Here is a 17,567-nt window from a genome sequence, read left to right as displayed (position 1 = left end):
TTGTCATAAAATTGTGACATAATTCCCCTCTTGGAATGCAGCTCCAGCTCATTATCGTCTCCCAGATCTGTCAGAGATTTGTATTCCTTTTTATAAGTTATTGATTCTATTAGGATTGTAACAAACTTGATAATGTTACAACCCTTGTGTGAATGATGCCAGGCACCTGCTGCAGTTAGCTTGTCCAGATAGATGGTCATTTTTAAGTCCCATACATGCCAAAGTAAAGCTTGCCACTTTATGATGTGCTGCACATTTAGTTAGAGCATATAAAACAATGTTTAAATACATATTAGTTAATCCTCTATATTAATGCTGACGCCTCTTGTGCATCAGTGCAGCATGACTTGTTATTTTCATTAACATGATTCTACATGATAATAAAAATCAATTCTTATTGTGCTGACAGTGTTAAGTTGAGTCTTGAACTGAAAGTGACTGAAAAATCTGAATAAAATACAGCTGACTATACTTGGATTATTATTGCCTGATAAAAATTAATTGGATTGACCCCTTCCAACCCAAGTAATTGGTTAATCACTGCTGTGGAGCCACCAATGTTGAAATATTACTGCCCTGTTTAACACTCGTAGGAAAATGCAAACGTTGTTGTTAGTGGCCAATAGCAATTGACAAGGTATCAGAAGTTTCAGAGAGTTGTTACCCAGCAGGCTATATATATATATGCTATTGTGTTCAAATGCTGAGCTTTATTATTCCTGTATGCAACTATCAATATAGCTGTATTGTCATTACCTTGAACTGTGTTGGTCTGAAGAAAGATTAGTGAAGGGTTAAATAGCAGTCCCCCACCCAATCTTCCACAGTGAATAATCCATTGGAGTCTGTTTTAGGAAGTTATGCCAATTAAACAGGAGCTTATATGTGATAAATATTAAAATGACATTGTTATATTCATCAAGAATACATCAACTTTAAACACAAAAAAAAGACATACACGCAGACAGCAAAATAATACAAAAAAAACGGAGACACCCACAAGGATATATGCACACAGAAACAAAACCATGCATCAACACACACACTGCTACAAACAAGGAGAGCCATGCACACACACTTGTAAACACAGATACAATGATACACACTGACAGGTACACAGATGAACACATAAACATATGAACAAGCAAACTGGCAGACACAATGGCAGTGTGAAGCTGAAAGAGGTTTATGAAAGTGTGCGTGAGGTGCATGTGCCTGGCCCTCACACAGCCTCAGTAATTCCACATTATGATGTTACTCTCACTAATTACACTCCAGTTAATTGGCAGTTTACAGCTTCAGCAGAGAAAAGCAGGAGGGGATGCCCGGCAGGCACATGACTGAGTGCATCGCCCTACCATCACAGGAAGCACCACATCGATCGATGACCCGCATGTTCAAAATAAAAGGTGTCAGACATTTGTTTCTCCCATATCACTAGACACAAGCCTCACTCCTGATCCCTGTTGTGGGCGGCAGGCAATTTATATTGATGCGCAGCACGTAATTAAATCAATGTGAGATAATGAACACCAATTAGTGGTCCAGTTAGGCAGATCTTCTCGTGTAAATACTCTATCTTTCCCAACGGGTAACTCCTTTTTATAATCTGTTTATGTTTAATTTCCAACAGCCACAGACACTTTGTGTGTTTGCCACCAGCTCCCACATGTAGCAATTTAGAGAAGTGATTGGTGCTTCTGTTTAATTGCCCAAACTGCACTGTGGCAGACTATAAACTCCTCTCAACCTCTCCTGGAAGTGGAATGATTAATATCCAGTGCATTTTGGTGAAAGCAACAAGCTTGGATGATCGACAGAGTGAAAAAAAAATGCAAATATAATAAGGCTCTGTTCAAAATGGAAAAAGAAGGTACAGAATAGACCTAAAGCGAAAATTAATTGAGGCTTTGCAAGAAATACGGTGCATGAGGAATTCATGTTGTTTATGTGTGCCAGCAGTTTGCAGGCAGATTGTTCTCTTTTCCTGAGATTCTGGACAGTTGCATGTGTCGGTGTTCTACTAACAAATCTCTACAGGCTAGGTGCTGAATCTATGATGCTACCTTTGCAGTAACTGAACTGCTATAAAGTGCCATTCATTCAAAGTTGCTGCAAGTATCGTTAGTATAATGGAGTATACTTGGCACAATGGGAAAGAAAGATGTATTCCAAAGCTCCCAACATTTTCATTATTGAGGAGGTTGAGCAGCCACCTCCTCTCCTTCATGTCCTCTCCTGTGTTCCAAGGGGGGGCCTTTTTGTCACTATTTTATGACAACAAGAAATACTCTAAGGTCACAGCATTTTGAAGAATCACTGCACCCATTCCATTTTCATCTTAAAAATAAAACAAAATCTTTCTTAAGATACATAGTTCATATCATTTGCTCAATTTTCTCAATTAAATTTCATTCACAGTTAAATGATTTCACATGGACCTGAGTGTGTAAGGCTTTATCATCATTCCAAAGGGGAACTCTTTAGGTCTGGTTGATCAGAGACAGATATGGAATCACATCGGCTTTGGGATTCATTGACCAAAACTGCTTGGAAACCAAAAGCCAAATGGTTATGCTCGGTCCCTGGGAGTTATCTGTTTACCTTGGATGGCAAGTCCTCCAACCAAAACCATTAAAATAAACTATAACTTTATTAATTTTAACTGATCGCTATTTATGGGATCCTACTTGGTGGAAAATGGTTGTCATGTTTCCCAACATAATGACAGAATTACTGTATGAGTCTGTGAAATACTTCAAAATTTTTTGATGTTGTGACATCTATTTTTGAAAATCAATAAACCACCTTTACACGAAGAGATTTAAGTTTTGGAGAGGACAATGCCCCTTTAAGAAATATTTTATTCACAGCTTGAAAGTCCACCAATCTCTGAGATTTCCTCATATTGATATTTTACTTAAGTAATTTTATTAAATCTCTTTAAAGAGCTGTTGTCCCAAATAGTGTTAATCTAACCTTTAATTCTATAATTTGCTCGATTTATTGATCTCTTTGTGCACAGTTGTGAAATGAGGACCAGTCATTTTCCCACAGGCAGAATTATACATCCCAAGGGTTAACAGCAGAGGAGGAATTATTATTTCCATAGAACTCTTTTCCTAGTTTTATGTATGATATAGTTGTGTTTCCCTTTAACATCCTCACCACAGAGGAGGGGCCCAATAACAAGATTCAGCAACTTTTCCAGTCAATAGCTTCCCGATAGAGGCCCCGGGACACATGGCAAAGCCAGTAAAATTTTTCAGGTGGAGCAATTAGGCCTTAGAAGCTCTGCGGGTCTCTCTGTTATCATCAGTTTTCTACTTTACATTTGGACGTCTGTCAAAAGTTCCTAATTATAATACTGCTTTAAGAGCTTTAATGTTAATAAACCAACAATAGGAACAAAGGAGTAGGTTCATACAGCCTTTTGAACATTACGATCTTAACACTACTTATTTGTCCCTCATTTATCCCCATAATCCTTGATTCTCTTGTCTATGAAAATTGGTTCTAACACAATTTGTGTTGCAGACGTTTTGTCCCCTGTCTAGGTGACATCCTCGGTGCTTGGGAGCCTCCTGTGAAGCGCTTATGTGATTTTTCCTCCGGCATTTATAGTGGTTTGAATCTGCCGCTTCCGGTTGTCAGTTCCAGCTGTACGCTGCAGTGGTCGGTATATTGGGTCCAGGTCGATGTGCTTATTGATTGAATCTGTGGATGAGTGATCCACAATCAATAAACACATCGACCTGGACCCAATCTACCGACCACTGCAGCAGACAGCTGCAACTAACAACCAGAAGCGGCAGATTCAAACCACTATAAATGCCGGAGGAAAAATCACATAAGCGCTTCACAGGAGGCTCCCAAGCACTGAGGATGTCACCTAGACAGGGGACAAAACGTCTGCAACACAAATTCCCAGCTCGGCGAACAGAACCACAATAACAAGCACCCGAGCTACAACTCTTCTCACAAACTTTGGTTCTAACACAGTTAAAAATCGCACAACACCAGGTTATAGTCCAACAGGTTTATTTGGAAGCACCAGCTTTCAGATCACTGCTCCAAAGGCTAGTGCTTCCAAATAAACCTGTTGGACTATAACCTAGTGTTGTGTGATTTTTAACTTTGTACACCCCAGTCCAACACCAGCTTCTCCAAATCATGGTTCTTACACAACCTTAATTAAATTTAATGACTCTATCTCCACTGTTTTCTGCGGAAGAAAACTCCATGGATTAAAGGCTTTCTGAGAGAATAAGATCTCCTCATCTCCATCCAATAGATGAGACCTCTTATTTTTAAACTGTGTTCCCTACTTCTAGTTTATCCTAAAAAGGGGAGGTATCCTCTCAGAATCCACCCTATCAAGTCCCTTCAGGGTCTTATATGTTTCACTCTTCTGATATCAATGGTTATAGGTCCAGCCTGTCCAACATTTCTTCTAGGCCCTATATGTCTGCAGCAAATTTTCCAAGCCATTATATTCTAATCCCCTAGCACCAACACTGCATTTGATATAAGGTACAAACTATTTTCTTGAGACTCGTGTACCAGAACACCCAGATCTCTCTGTACCTCCAGGCTCTGCAAACTCTCTGCATTTAAATAGCAAACTACATCCACACTCATATAATTGATTTAAATTCCTTTGTAGACTCTCTGAGTAGTATCTTTTTGGGTGTCTGAGAGTCATAGGTGATAACGAGATTTGTGGTAGACTTGACAAGAGATTCGACGAGGCCCATCCTGACGTCACCATTGTTCCATCCATTGAGCTTTCCATGAGCAGTTCAATGAGGTTTTCACTGGGCAATAGTGAGTCACCAGTTAAGAGAGATTATTGCTTGACAGCCCAGCTCATCTCATGAATATTCAGCTCCCTGTCTCACCAAATCTGGGAAACAAGCAAAATGTCAAGAAAACTTAACATGGAAACTAAAGCATATACTTGGCAAATTCAATGCACCCCTTGCTCCAAGTGGCACCCATATTGGGTACCAGGCACACCCACTGCATGCCCATGGACATAGGTGTTGACCTAAACCAAAGAGCTCTAATGGCACATCACCTTTCCAGTTGCAGGGCACTTCTGCACTTCAATGTTACACCTGAGGCTGTGGCAGCAATTATCGTTCTAATGCTGCAGCAAGAACACTATATGCCCAGGGACATGCACCCAGTTTATGGACTAGATCAGGCTGCATCTTTGCCCCTTAATTTGCAGTCTTCACTCACTCTGAGCCTACATGAATGTTCACAGCAACCCCCTTCCCTTTTTGTGCTTTGCCTCCGCAGACAAAGATATCATACCCATATCGCTTCTAATTTACCATGGTAGTTGTCAGAGACTTTAAGGAAGGAAGCTTGTCATGGTTGTCAGCAGGCCTTTGTTGAGTTGAAGGGGAATAGCCTTCATTCAGGGAATGTTGCCCCTGTAAGTCCAAGGACAGTTTCTGAAATCAGTCCAGAGATCTGAAACTGGTCGACGAACCACTTGGGGCAGTTGGAGTCAGAACACTCTCCACAAAACGGTTAAATATGGGGCAGCTCCCACCTGTCCTGGAGTCTTTCTGCTCTACTGCATACTGCTTTCCTCCTGGAGATGGAAGTTCAAGGAGTTGAAAATGTGCGACACAGCTGTTACTGTTACTGTGCAGGTGGGGAGGTGTCCCGAATGACTGAGTAGGCAGAGGGCATGAGGATTGATGATGTCAGGGGTTGGGCTGATTGAGAGTTGGTGAGGGAAGATGTTACAGGCAATAGTGACAGCAATAGAGTATAAGCCTTGGTAGGAGGTGGGTGCAGTAGCAGAGATAGAAGTGGGGGGGTGGGGGGTGGGGGGGGGGGGGTGGGGGTGGGGGAGGTGATGTGAGATATTGGAAGAAGATGGCGGCACTTACGCAGGCAGATTGGAGAAGATCATTGACCTTCCTACACAGCTGATCATTCCTCCAGATAACTGAGCAATCACTGATCCATGTGGCAAATTCACAACAGTTTGGCATGATTTGCTCTGGTCTCATGGCCTCCACTGCTGGTCCTGAGGAAGAGAAAGTCCCACCCATGCACCATCCCTTCCATCAGATCTATCAATCCATGCACACAACATGGGCACCAATATCTCCCTGCCTGCCACGTCTGGGGCAAATGTCGGAAACCTTGCAGGGCCGCCCTGAACTGGCAGCACTTGTCTGGGTACACAATGGGCTTTTAAAGATGGCATGGGCACAAAGGATGCTGATCAATTTTGAGGTGTCTGCTGACAGGCTGTTCTGAGGAGATGGTTTTGGGATTTAAGGCCCAAAGTGCATTGTAATGAAGCAGAATAAATTCAACCATATCCTTTGCCAAAAAAGCCTTCTCAAGGACACTGTCTGAGGGTGAGAGGTGGGCTGCGTTCGCTCTCTCTCAGACTGTAAACAGACACACAATCAGGCACAGGCCTTTGTTGAGTCTGGAAGAGTTTCCATGGTTTCTTGGAGGTCGGGGAAAAATGCACAACACAGAACAGAGCCTCCAGCAATGCACTGTGTCAATCACTGAAAGGGCTCATGTCAAAGACTTGCAAAGGCACCCACTGATACCTAGGAACCAAGGACAATGCAATTCAGAAACAAGACGATTTTGCAGCCTGACTCTAATGGAGACTGTATCTAAAGAAATACATCAGAGCTGAGGGAAAATATCTCCATGCTCAACTGGAGCTTCCTCCAAACTGTAAGAATCCGTGCCCCTCCCCACGCATTTTGTTCAGGATCAATTGCCAAACCAATCTGTTGTATTTCAGACTTTCCTGACAGTGAAATTCAAACCCTGCTTTATAAGTGAACAGAAGTGGTTTCAAAGACCTAACCCATCGCTTCCCACCCCCCATTAAGATCAGTACAGTCTCCTCCTTAAAAGGAAGTTTCATTTGGCACTGCCCCATTGTTTGATGCCAATTGTGACTGTGCGACTGTAGAATTACATCAATGAGATAATCTAGCCTGCTAGCATCTCTGGGCACTGTATCCACCAATCCTCAGTGCCCCTGCCCAGAAGACAAGCTGGCATTCGTGTTCCAGTATGTTAATTCTAGAGTCGATTCTCTGAGGCTGCATCACACTTGCTGCCCATAAAACACCCAGCAAATCCTGGCACCATACCCAGGGCAGCTGCTGAGGGACATGAACCTTAATCTAAACACATCAAAGATAAGAATGCACAGGAGTTCTTGTTTCTCCTCAAAATATTTTCTTCTGCTGTTCATTAAATAATCGTACTTCCCACTGTTAACATTTTACAGCAAGCGATGAAAACCCCCAGACTTCAGAAAACTGGAAGATCTTCAACGCAAAAACCTTGGCTTGTTTGTTGATTTTGATTTTTAAAAACTTCTTGAATTAGTGGCAAATGATTTTGTGCCTGTTAATTTTTCAATTAATAATGGCATTAGACTTTTCCCAGCTTAATCTGCGGGGAGTACACAGGACATAATATTTACTCGGATACTTGGAGTCATGCCTTTTAAAATAGGCATTAGGCAACTAAATGGGCAAACCAACAACACCAAGTTGCATTTATAAAGCTTCTTCAGTGTCACAAAGCAGGATCCAATGTCAGTTGCATGATCCAGAGAGGAAAACACAAAGACACAAAGACCTGGTGGCCTAACTAACAATTCTCAAAAAACATTGAGGAAATGTTCAATATTTCTCCTAATTCCACTGAAACACTCAGGACTGCTAACATTCACAGATCTTTGTTGAAACCTCCCTCTTCCCTCAGACTCAGCCTGTCAAGGAAGAAATCAATAAGTCTCCTACCTGTGCCCACATAGGTAGGCTGTGGTGAGGCAGGCTGATGATGGTCAGTGACATTTAAGTGAGATCCAAAGCCAGATACAGCTGACATGATTTGGAGACGCCGGTGTTGGACTGGGGTGGACAAAGTTAAAAATCACGCAACATGAGGTTATAGTCAAACAGATTTATTTGGAAGTGCTCTGAAAGCTAATGCTTCCAAATAAACCTGTTGGACTATAACCTTGTGTTGCGTGATTTTTAACTAGATACGGCTGATGTTTTGAACTTGTTCAATTGTCTTCATACTTATTTGGAGAGGAGTAACTTTACAATTATTTTGTAACTGTACTCTTCAGTGGAATAATAAACCTTCTATTATGACTGTGTAATGATGATATTATATATTTTGTAAAGAAGGCTAATCTTTTTAAAATTAACCAATCTTGCAAGATGGCTCCCAGAACTCTCGTGCTGGTTAACTGCAACCAGAAAAAAAAACACACTGATGGATATATTATTTCAGTATTAACCACAAAAGGAAACATTAGAATTCAGCTCACTCTTGGACAACACAATAAAGGTATGTGAATTCAAAGCTTCTGGGATAACAGGTGGCTGGAAGAACACCACAGGAAATTCAAGCATTGTTAACTTGTTGGTCTAGTAGATTTTTTTATATTCATATAAGAGATGAGGGAATTATTGACTGGGCCAGCATTTATTACCCAGCCCTAGTTGCCCTTGTGGAGCAGGGATTGAGCTGCCTTTTTTAACTGCTGCAGTCCATTTGATGTACATCGACATACAATTCTGTTTGGGAGTAAGTTCCAGGATTATCACCTGTGACAGTGAAGGAACAACAGTACATTTCCAAGTCAGGATGGGAAGGGACCTGGAGGGGAACATCTCCACTTCTGACCCTATAATGGAGGGAAGGTCACTGATGAATCAGCTGAAAATAGTCGGGCTTAGGACACTACCCTGAAGAACTCCTTCAGAATTGTGCTGGAGGTGAAACAACTGACTTCCAACCATCACCACCATCTTCCTTTGTGCCAGGGATACCTCCAACCAGCCTCACTGTGACCAGCTGGGAGGGCATCAGACCTGGATGTCAGGGTGACCAGAAATGGCGGGTGGGGAGGTGCTGTCCCCACAGGCCCAGTGGAGAAATTGATGAATCTTCCTGTTTGCGTGGCCCCTCTGTCTTTTTTTTTAACATTAGGAACACATTTAATTTGTCCTTAATTTGATCATGAGTTTAGAGGTAGCTTATTAGGACACTATCCCGAAAAAATTGCTGAGAAAGTTGCGCTGATGGTAAGTGCTGGCTGAGGTATCCCCCATTTCATCCTGACTTCAGGTTCTTAAGCCTGCAATAAAATCCTGCTCATTATTTTTAAAAAGCTCCAGCTCCACGATACAAGGCAGTTGATATTCTGGGTGCACTGCATTAAGCCTGACACACTCATCCTAATAATGGTCGCTCCAGTAATAAAATAAGATAACTATTGATCCATTAATGCGATTAGTCCATTTTGCTGATCAGAAACATCCTGAACTGCCATTTAGTGAATAAACTGTGCCGGCCCTTTTACTCAGGATCTCGACAGAACTGAAATCTCATCAGAAATGAAACAGGTCTGTATACATTTTATCAAGTTCATAACAGCCAATTACAAGCCCCCATGACTTCTCTTAAAGTTGTGCTTTACCTAGCTCTGCTGGAAGCAAGCTTAAATACATCAGTGCTTGAAAGAAGTCAAATGGTACATTGCACTTTGCCACAAGGGGATTTGTGTGCGTGAGTAAAGAAGTCTTGCTTTAGTTGCAGAAACCACATTTGCAGCATTGCGTAGTTTTGGACTCCTTATCAGTGGAAGAATATATTTGCCATAGAGGGTGCCAAAGAAGGTTCACTGGATTAATCCCTGGAATTTTTTAATGAGACAAGGTTGAGGATATTTTTTTTTAGAGTATTGAAAAATGGAGGGTGTGATCTCATTGAAAATGGTAAGATGTTTACGGGGGGTTGGGGGTTGGGGTGTAACAAATTAGATCTCAATAATACATCTCCCTGGCTAGTGACTCTGAAACCAGAGCACATAATCTCAGGATAAGGGACAGGCCAATTAAAGTGGAGATGAGGAATTGCTTCACTTGCAGAGGGTGGTAACTCTTTGGAATATTCTATCCTAAAGAGCTGTGGAAGCTAAATCATTGAGCATGTCCAAGACATGAATTAATTGTCTGGACATGAGGGACATCAAGGGTATGGGGATACAATGGAAACGTAGCATTGAGATGAATAAACAACTGTGATCAGATGGAGCAAACTTGGCAGGCTCTATGACCCCTTCTTGTTCCTATATCCCTAAATCCTTCCATCCAGAAAGTATTGCTATACATTAGGCAGAACATTCAGCTTTGTACAAGGCACATAATGGATTGGCTGCCTGTTACATGTTGAAATCGAAACAATGCAAAACCAGGTGGATGAGAAAAGGTGGACAATGTGACCATTTGGTCTGTCTGCCAGAGTTGAAAGGATCTGTGTGTACCCTTTCTGATCAGTATGCATCATAACAATTTGTCATTTTCTAATCAAAAACTACTCCTATTCAACTACTTATATTTCTGTGTCTGCTTGTCAGATCATCTGCTTATCTTTAGGCATGTGTGAATCTATCTAGATTTAGCTTTGTGTAATTCTCTTCCAGTCTCTCTCTCTCTCTCTCTCTCTCTCTCTCTCTCTGTCTTTGATTGCCTCTCTCGATTTTTCAGGTTCTTAGCCATCGTCTCGCCCTTTCGTTTGGTCTGTCACCTCTTCTTGGTTTTGCTTACATTTGTTTATCTGTCTCGATACTTTATCGTATCTGTCTGCTTTTCCTCTTATTGTCACTTACTGCATCTGTATCTGTTTCTTCGCATCCTTGCCTTTTTTTCTGTATCTTTGACTGTTTGTGGCTTGCTTTCTATTTACAGGCGGGAGGATGCACAAACAGACCAACTGAAGCTCTGGAATAATATCCCCAGCACTTTGCCAATTATTACAGAGAACACATTAAAAAGTTAGGAGCACACTCAAGATTCCCCATGCTCTGACCTGCTGACCTCTCTCAGGGTGCTCTATCCACCTTACTCCATTGAAGGGATCCCCAGATAGTTCCAGATATCCCCAGCGGTTGGTACGTGTTTACCAGTGCATATCTGTAGACAATTATTGGTTGCAGTTACTGTTTCCAATCCTGGCAATGGGGTTGCCCATCCTGCAGGATGTTGGAGCAGTTCCTTGTCTCAATTCCAGCTGGGACAACAGGCTGGGCTGTTTCATGATTAGTCTTGATCTATGCAAACTTTTATGATGGCCCCTCGACAGGGCTTGCATTTAAATGGGAATAGATCTCTTTGGGATTAATTCTGGTTCCTGCATCACATTTTACACCTACTCCATGCAAAGCTAATGATTATAGGTTGCAAACGTGGTGCAATGGAAAGGGGAGTCTAAATTAGATAGTCCCTGAAAAAAGGTGCAGAGATCACAATGCATAGTTATCCAATATCCATTCGAGGTAACAAAGGCAACATCACGACTCTGTGCTCCCTGCTCATTATAATACTTTCTGCATACAGCCAGATCTACTATTCATTAACTGTACACATTAGTGAAGGCTCCAACAGTGAAGCTTCCCAGTACACTAAAGCCTGAACTACTTCAAGGGAACATGTGTTGTGGAGCAGCTGCTGCAAGCAGTTTACTGAGCTGACTCTGACCTAATAGACAGAAAGGATTACTTGACATGGGAGAGCGTGATGGCCCACTTGCTAATAGCAATGTACACTGGAGACCTTGGTGGAAGAGGTGGAGAAGAGGAAATGACTAGAGAGGACCAGGAGATCTTCTGAACTGGTGATGAAAGGACAGTGGGAGTAAGTGGGCGTGGAGGGATCCAAACGAGGGATTTTACCCGGGGGATTTCGATGCTTAATAATCGTATATGAGTGATTATTTCTTCAGCTGTTCGACCCTACCATCTGAATGATTAACCTCAGCCTAGTTAAAGCATTGCACCCCCATCACCGCCCTTCACTTAATGCCGTGCATGTCGCAGACCTACATTTTATATAATGGATTGCAGGCACTGTCACTCAGTGGGAAACACCACTGCCAAACTCCAACAAACAGCGATCTGAAAATGATTTGATCATTTGTTGTTTTTGCTCTGGCGGGTGAGAGATAAATGCTAAACATTGGTTGGGATGCCAAGGAGAACTTGCTCGTGCTTCACAAACACACCACTGGGGGAGGTTTACACTCTGAGAGGGCAGATGGGGCATGACGTTTCCATCAAGCTCAGCATTCAGGCAGTGATGACTCCCTCAGCATTGTGCTGGAGTGTCAGCCTCAATGTTTTGTTCAGGTCTCCGAGATGAGACTTGAGCCTACAATTTCCTGACTCAGAAATGTGAGTGCTAACAACTGAGCCATGGCTGGACATGGCCATATCTGGACATGGTCATGCTAATACTGTCTGGGTTTGCACCTGGAGAATGGTTGTGAGGATGAGGTAATCCCATGCATGGGGCCAGACCCAGAGGGGATGACAGTAACTGGGGGATCCATGTAAATGGTACGTAATGGTGAGCACGCAGAAGAGCTGCTATTAGCAAGTGGGCCATCCCACTTGGGTGAAACCAGACAGTGTTATGACATCTGGAGATTTGAAAGTGGAAACACAGATTTCAATGCCAATACCTGTTTCATATATTAGATATTAATAAATCCAGGTATTCGTAACTAGGAAGGTTTAAATCTCATTAAATCTGTCTTTAGTCCCAAATAATGTGTGTTTGCTGTAGTCAGTAGGAGGGTAATGAGCAGCCAGTGCTTCTAACCATCACTAATAGATTTCTAATAGACCTTTACTGTTAAGTACACAGCAGACAGCGTGTTTAATGTTTAATACATAACCCGATTAGTTCACGGTTCTGCTTTATTTAGTGTCTGCTGCTGCAGAAGATAGAAGGTTCATTTTTATTCTCTTAATGAAGTCATGGATCTAGAAAGTTAAAAGAAGGAATGTGAATAAAAAAAGGAAGAAGGATGATGAGAGAAATATAGTATTTCTCTCCAGCCTGAGGGTACTCTCAGGTAGGCTCTCTCTGTCACCCTCCAGTTATAGTCATTTTAATTGAGCTGTATTGTGTGTATCTTCTGATACACAATAGGTGAAACATGAACCCGGTCCTCCTGGTTCATGGGCTGGGACACTACCACAACACCTCAAAATCCTAAACCCTCCAGTTACAAATATTTGCTCATGATTTGACACACAGGAAATGCCAGCAAATGGCATTAATGGATAAATAGAGAGTGGCCCATCACTTAAAGTAAATATATGGCCACAAGTAAAAGTAGTCTAATTATCAATGCTCCCTGACCTCTTACACTCGATCTTGCTCTATGTCTTGACAATAGCTCCCAAAAGCCTCCTGCCAGTCCTTCTAAATTTTGAAACGGTTCTTTGTCCTCTTCTGGACCTTCAGAGCACAGATGTTAAGTCACATGTGACCAGCTCAAATTATTCCTTGCAGCTTGTCGTGGCTTCACTAACCAACACAATGACTGGCTATTTCTCAGTAAAACAGATTATACAGTTAGTAATTGTGGTTAATAAGCCAGCAGTACTGCTGTCATCGTTTAGAGGCAATAGTTAATTGCCAGGAGGGAGGAGCTGAACATGCTCTCCTACATGTCACAAACATTTTTACATTTTTAAAATATTTGCTTTACTCTTTAGTCTTGTTGGCTCTCCAACACTTCCAGGAGAGGTGGTAGATTGGAATGAGTGCTGAAAATTGACAGCAATTTCTTTGTTTATGCAGAGAGCTCCACATTTGCCCTTTCTGAGCAATCGCACAAGGAAGTGGTGATCAAGGCCTCTCTCTGGTGGTTACACTGAGCAGCTCATGATGAAAAGATTTTCCACACTTGCAAATCATTTTGATCTTAAATTTCGAAATTGCTGCCAGTGAGGCAGTAGAGTGAGAAAATGAGGATTGATAAATTGGAATATAAAATCTTAGCTACAGCTGCATAGGGATCTAAAAGTGTAGCTAATGCCACCTGCGAAGGTAGCATTTGCAGAATATTTAAGTTTTTAGCAATATTGCCAGCATTCCTGTGAATGTAAGTTAGTTCAGAAATCCTGTGCGTCTATAAATACCATCAGGATGTTCCATTGGAAGCAGGCCCTAGGCTTAGGATTCAAAATGCCATTTTCAAACACAAACATACAAACAGGGAGCTGGAGTAAACACTTCACCCCTCGAACCTGCGCTGTCATTTAGTTAGATCATGGCTGATCTGATTACTCAACGTTCCTATTTACCCTCGATAACCTTCTGTCCACTTGCTTAGCAAGAATTTATCTATTTCTGCATCAAAAATATTCAAAGACACTGCTTGCACTGCCTTTTAAGGAAAGGAGTGCCAAAGACTAATGACCATCTGTGAGAGAAAACAAAATTCTCCTATCGCTGTGTTAAATCGACAGCCCCTTATTTTTTAAGCAGTGAGCCCTTGTTGGCGATCCTTGCAGTTTAAGTTTTCCCTCTTTATTAATCTTTTTGTTATTCTTTGCTTTTGAAAATGTCCAATTTTCTGATATGGCATCCATCTTTATGCAATGATATGTTTTTTTTTCTTTCATTTAATACAAATATCTAATAATTTTAATTAATTAATTGATGGGTCCTCCGCTTGAGATTTATTTTCTTGTTCAGTTGTATGTATCCTGTGTTCTGAGACATTCCCTTCAATATCTGCTGACTGCATCTCAATCAAATTTGCTCATTCTATGCAGCTAGCTCTGCTCTCATGCTCTCATAATTACCTTTATTTAAGTTTAAAATACTGATGTTGGACCTCCTCTTCTCTCCCTCAACCTGAATGTAAAATTCAATCATGCTTAGTTCATCGTTAACAACAGATTGGCTGATATTTTTGTATGTAATTTGGAAAGCCATTTTCTTTCGACCCTACAGCCTCTACTGCCTGATCTGGATCAAATTATTCACCACCTCTTTTCCATGTCTGACCCTGACCACGCCTCTCCTTCATCACCAAGGCAACTTCCTTCTATCACTGTAAACTTTCCCAACTCAGCCCATCTACTGCTGAACACTCGTTCATGAAGTTCTTTCCCCTTTATGGCTTTAAAATTTCATCCAACCCTTTCCTGGTCAGCCTCCTTTTTTTCACCCCCCCCTCTCCAGCATCTTGAACTCATCTTTGGGAGAAGCCCTGTCATCTTTGGGAGCTCTACCACCTTCTGAGATATCAGCCCTCTGCCAGTTTTGGCCCCAAGAGCATCACTGGCTTTAATTCCTCCAGTACTTTTTTTAAAATCCGTTCACAGGAGGAGACGTTGCTGTCTAGGCTAACATTTATTGCACGGCCTGAATTACTCTGAGGGTTGTTAACAGCCAACCACATTGCTGTGGGTCTGGAGTCATATGTAGGCCAGACCATGTAAGGAGGTTTTCTTCCCTAAAAGGATATTATTGAACTAAATGGGATGTTTTGACAATGGATTAATTCCAGATTTTTTTTTTATTCAGTGCAAAATCCATCTGCCATGTTGGGATTTGAACCCAAATCACCAGAACATTCCTGGTCTTGGGATGAATAAGGTAAAAACAATGACTGCAGATGCTGGAAACCAGATTCTGGATTAGTGGTGCTGCAAGAGCACAGCAGTTCAGGCAGCATCCAAGTAGCTTCAAAATTGATGTTTCGGGCAAAAGCCCTTCATCAGGAATAAATTTATTCCTGATGAAGGGCTTTTGCCCGAAACATCGATTTCGAAGCTAATGGAGGCTGCCTGAACTGCTGTGCTCTTCCAGCACCACTAATCCAGAAATTTGGGATGAATAGTCCAGTAATAATACTACTCGACCATCACCTCACCCTAGCTGTTGAGCTGCTGAGGTATCATGCTCTGAAATCCTTCCCTAAACCTCTCTGCCTCTCTAGCTATCTTTCCTATTGAAGATGGACCTTAACCTAAACCTCTTTAACCAAACATTTCCTCATAGAGTCATAGAGATGTACAGCACAGAAACAGACCCTTCAGTCCAACCCGTCCATGCCGACCAGATATCCCAACCCAATCTAGTCCCACCTGCCAGCACCCGGCCCATATCCCTCCAAACCCTTCCTATTCATATACCCATCCAAATGCCTCTTAAATGTTGCAATTGTACCAGCCACCACCACTTCCTCCGGCAGCTCATTCCATACCCGTACCACCCTCTGCGTGAAAACGTTGCCCTTTAGGTCTCTTTTATATCTTCCCCCTCTTATCCTAAACCTATGCCCTCTAGTTCTGGACTCCCCGACCACAGGGAAAATACTTTGTCTAGTTATCCTATCTATGCCCCTCATAATTTTATAAACCTCTATAAGGTCACTCCTCAGCCTCCGACGCTCCAGGGAAAACAGGCCCAACCTGTTCAGCCTCTTCCTGTAGCTCAGATCCTCCAACCCTGGCAACATCCTTGTAAATCTTTTCTGAACCCCTTCAAGTTTCACAACATCTTTCCCATAGGAAGGAGACCAGAATTGCACAGAATATTCCAACAGTGGCCTAACCAATGTCCTGTACAGCCGCAACATGACCTCCCAACTCCTGTACTCAACACTCTGACCAATAAAGGAAAGCCTACCAAATGCCTTCTTCACTATCCTATCTACCTGCGACTCCACTTTCAAGGAGCTATGAACCTGCATTTGTTCAGCAACGCTCCCAGGGACCTTACCATTAAGTGTATAAGTCTTGCTGAGATTTGCTTTCCCAAAATGCAACACCTTGCATTTATCTGAATTAAACTCTATCTGCCACTTCCCAGCCCATTGGCCCATCTGGTCAAGATCCTGTTGGATTCTGAGGTAACCTTCTTCGCTGTCCACTATACCTCCAATTTCCTTCTCCATCTAACTATGCTTGTTTATTTGACTTAGTATGCCATGAGCCCCTGAGTGAAGGGAGGGAAAAGAAATTCACCAGGTACCATCCCTCCTTCCATGTTGAAAATTCTCCATGGTGTGCTTGTTTGAATTGTATTGTAAATTAGGCAGCTGAATATTAATAAGCTGGATTCAGATGTTAATAATGCAGTTAACAAGCAATAATCCCTCTTAATTGGCTAATGAGAAGCTTGCCTCAACATAAAAGGCGCAATGGGATGCTTCCAATGTGGAGATCTAGTCATTTTGCAACAAATTTCACCACAGCCTTTATCACTCAGGCTCCAGAACGTTCCACCCATTATAACGGACAAATGAGTTCATGATTTTCTAGCCAGCATATTTTGGAGAGATTAGCACCCATCCTATGCCAGATCTATTGGCACTCATCTCTCTGACTATTAACCTCACCTCACATCCACCAATGAGTCTGTTTTGTATTGTTACCCCTTCCCCACTCCAGTGCTCTCCTCAGTTCATGCTCATCTGATTGTGGCCTCAACTCCACTTTCCTACTCATTCCCAGTACCCTTTGATTCCTTTGTTTGTCAATAATCTACCTACCTCCACTCAATAACTCAGCCTCCACAGACTCCCAATCTTCTGGCAGATACTTTATTAGATTTTTTTTTAGATTAGATTCCCTACAGTGTGGAAATAGGCCCTTCGGCCCAACCAGTCCATACCGACCCTCCGAAGAGCAACCCACCCAGACCCATTTCCCTCTGACTAATGCACCT

The sequence above is a fragment of the Chiloscyllium punctatum genome, chromosome 17 (assembly GCF_047496795.1).
Source record: "Chiloscyllium punctatum isolate Juve2018m chromosome 17, sChiPun1.3, whole genome shotgun sequence".
Taxonomy (NCBI): Eukaryota; Metazoa; Chordata; class Chondrichthyes; order Orectolobiformes; family Hemiscylliidae; genus Chiloscyllium; species Chiloscyllium punctatum.
The sequence above is the reverse complement of the archived record's forward strand: the minus strand, read 5'-3'. Positions refer to the sequence as shown.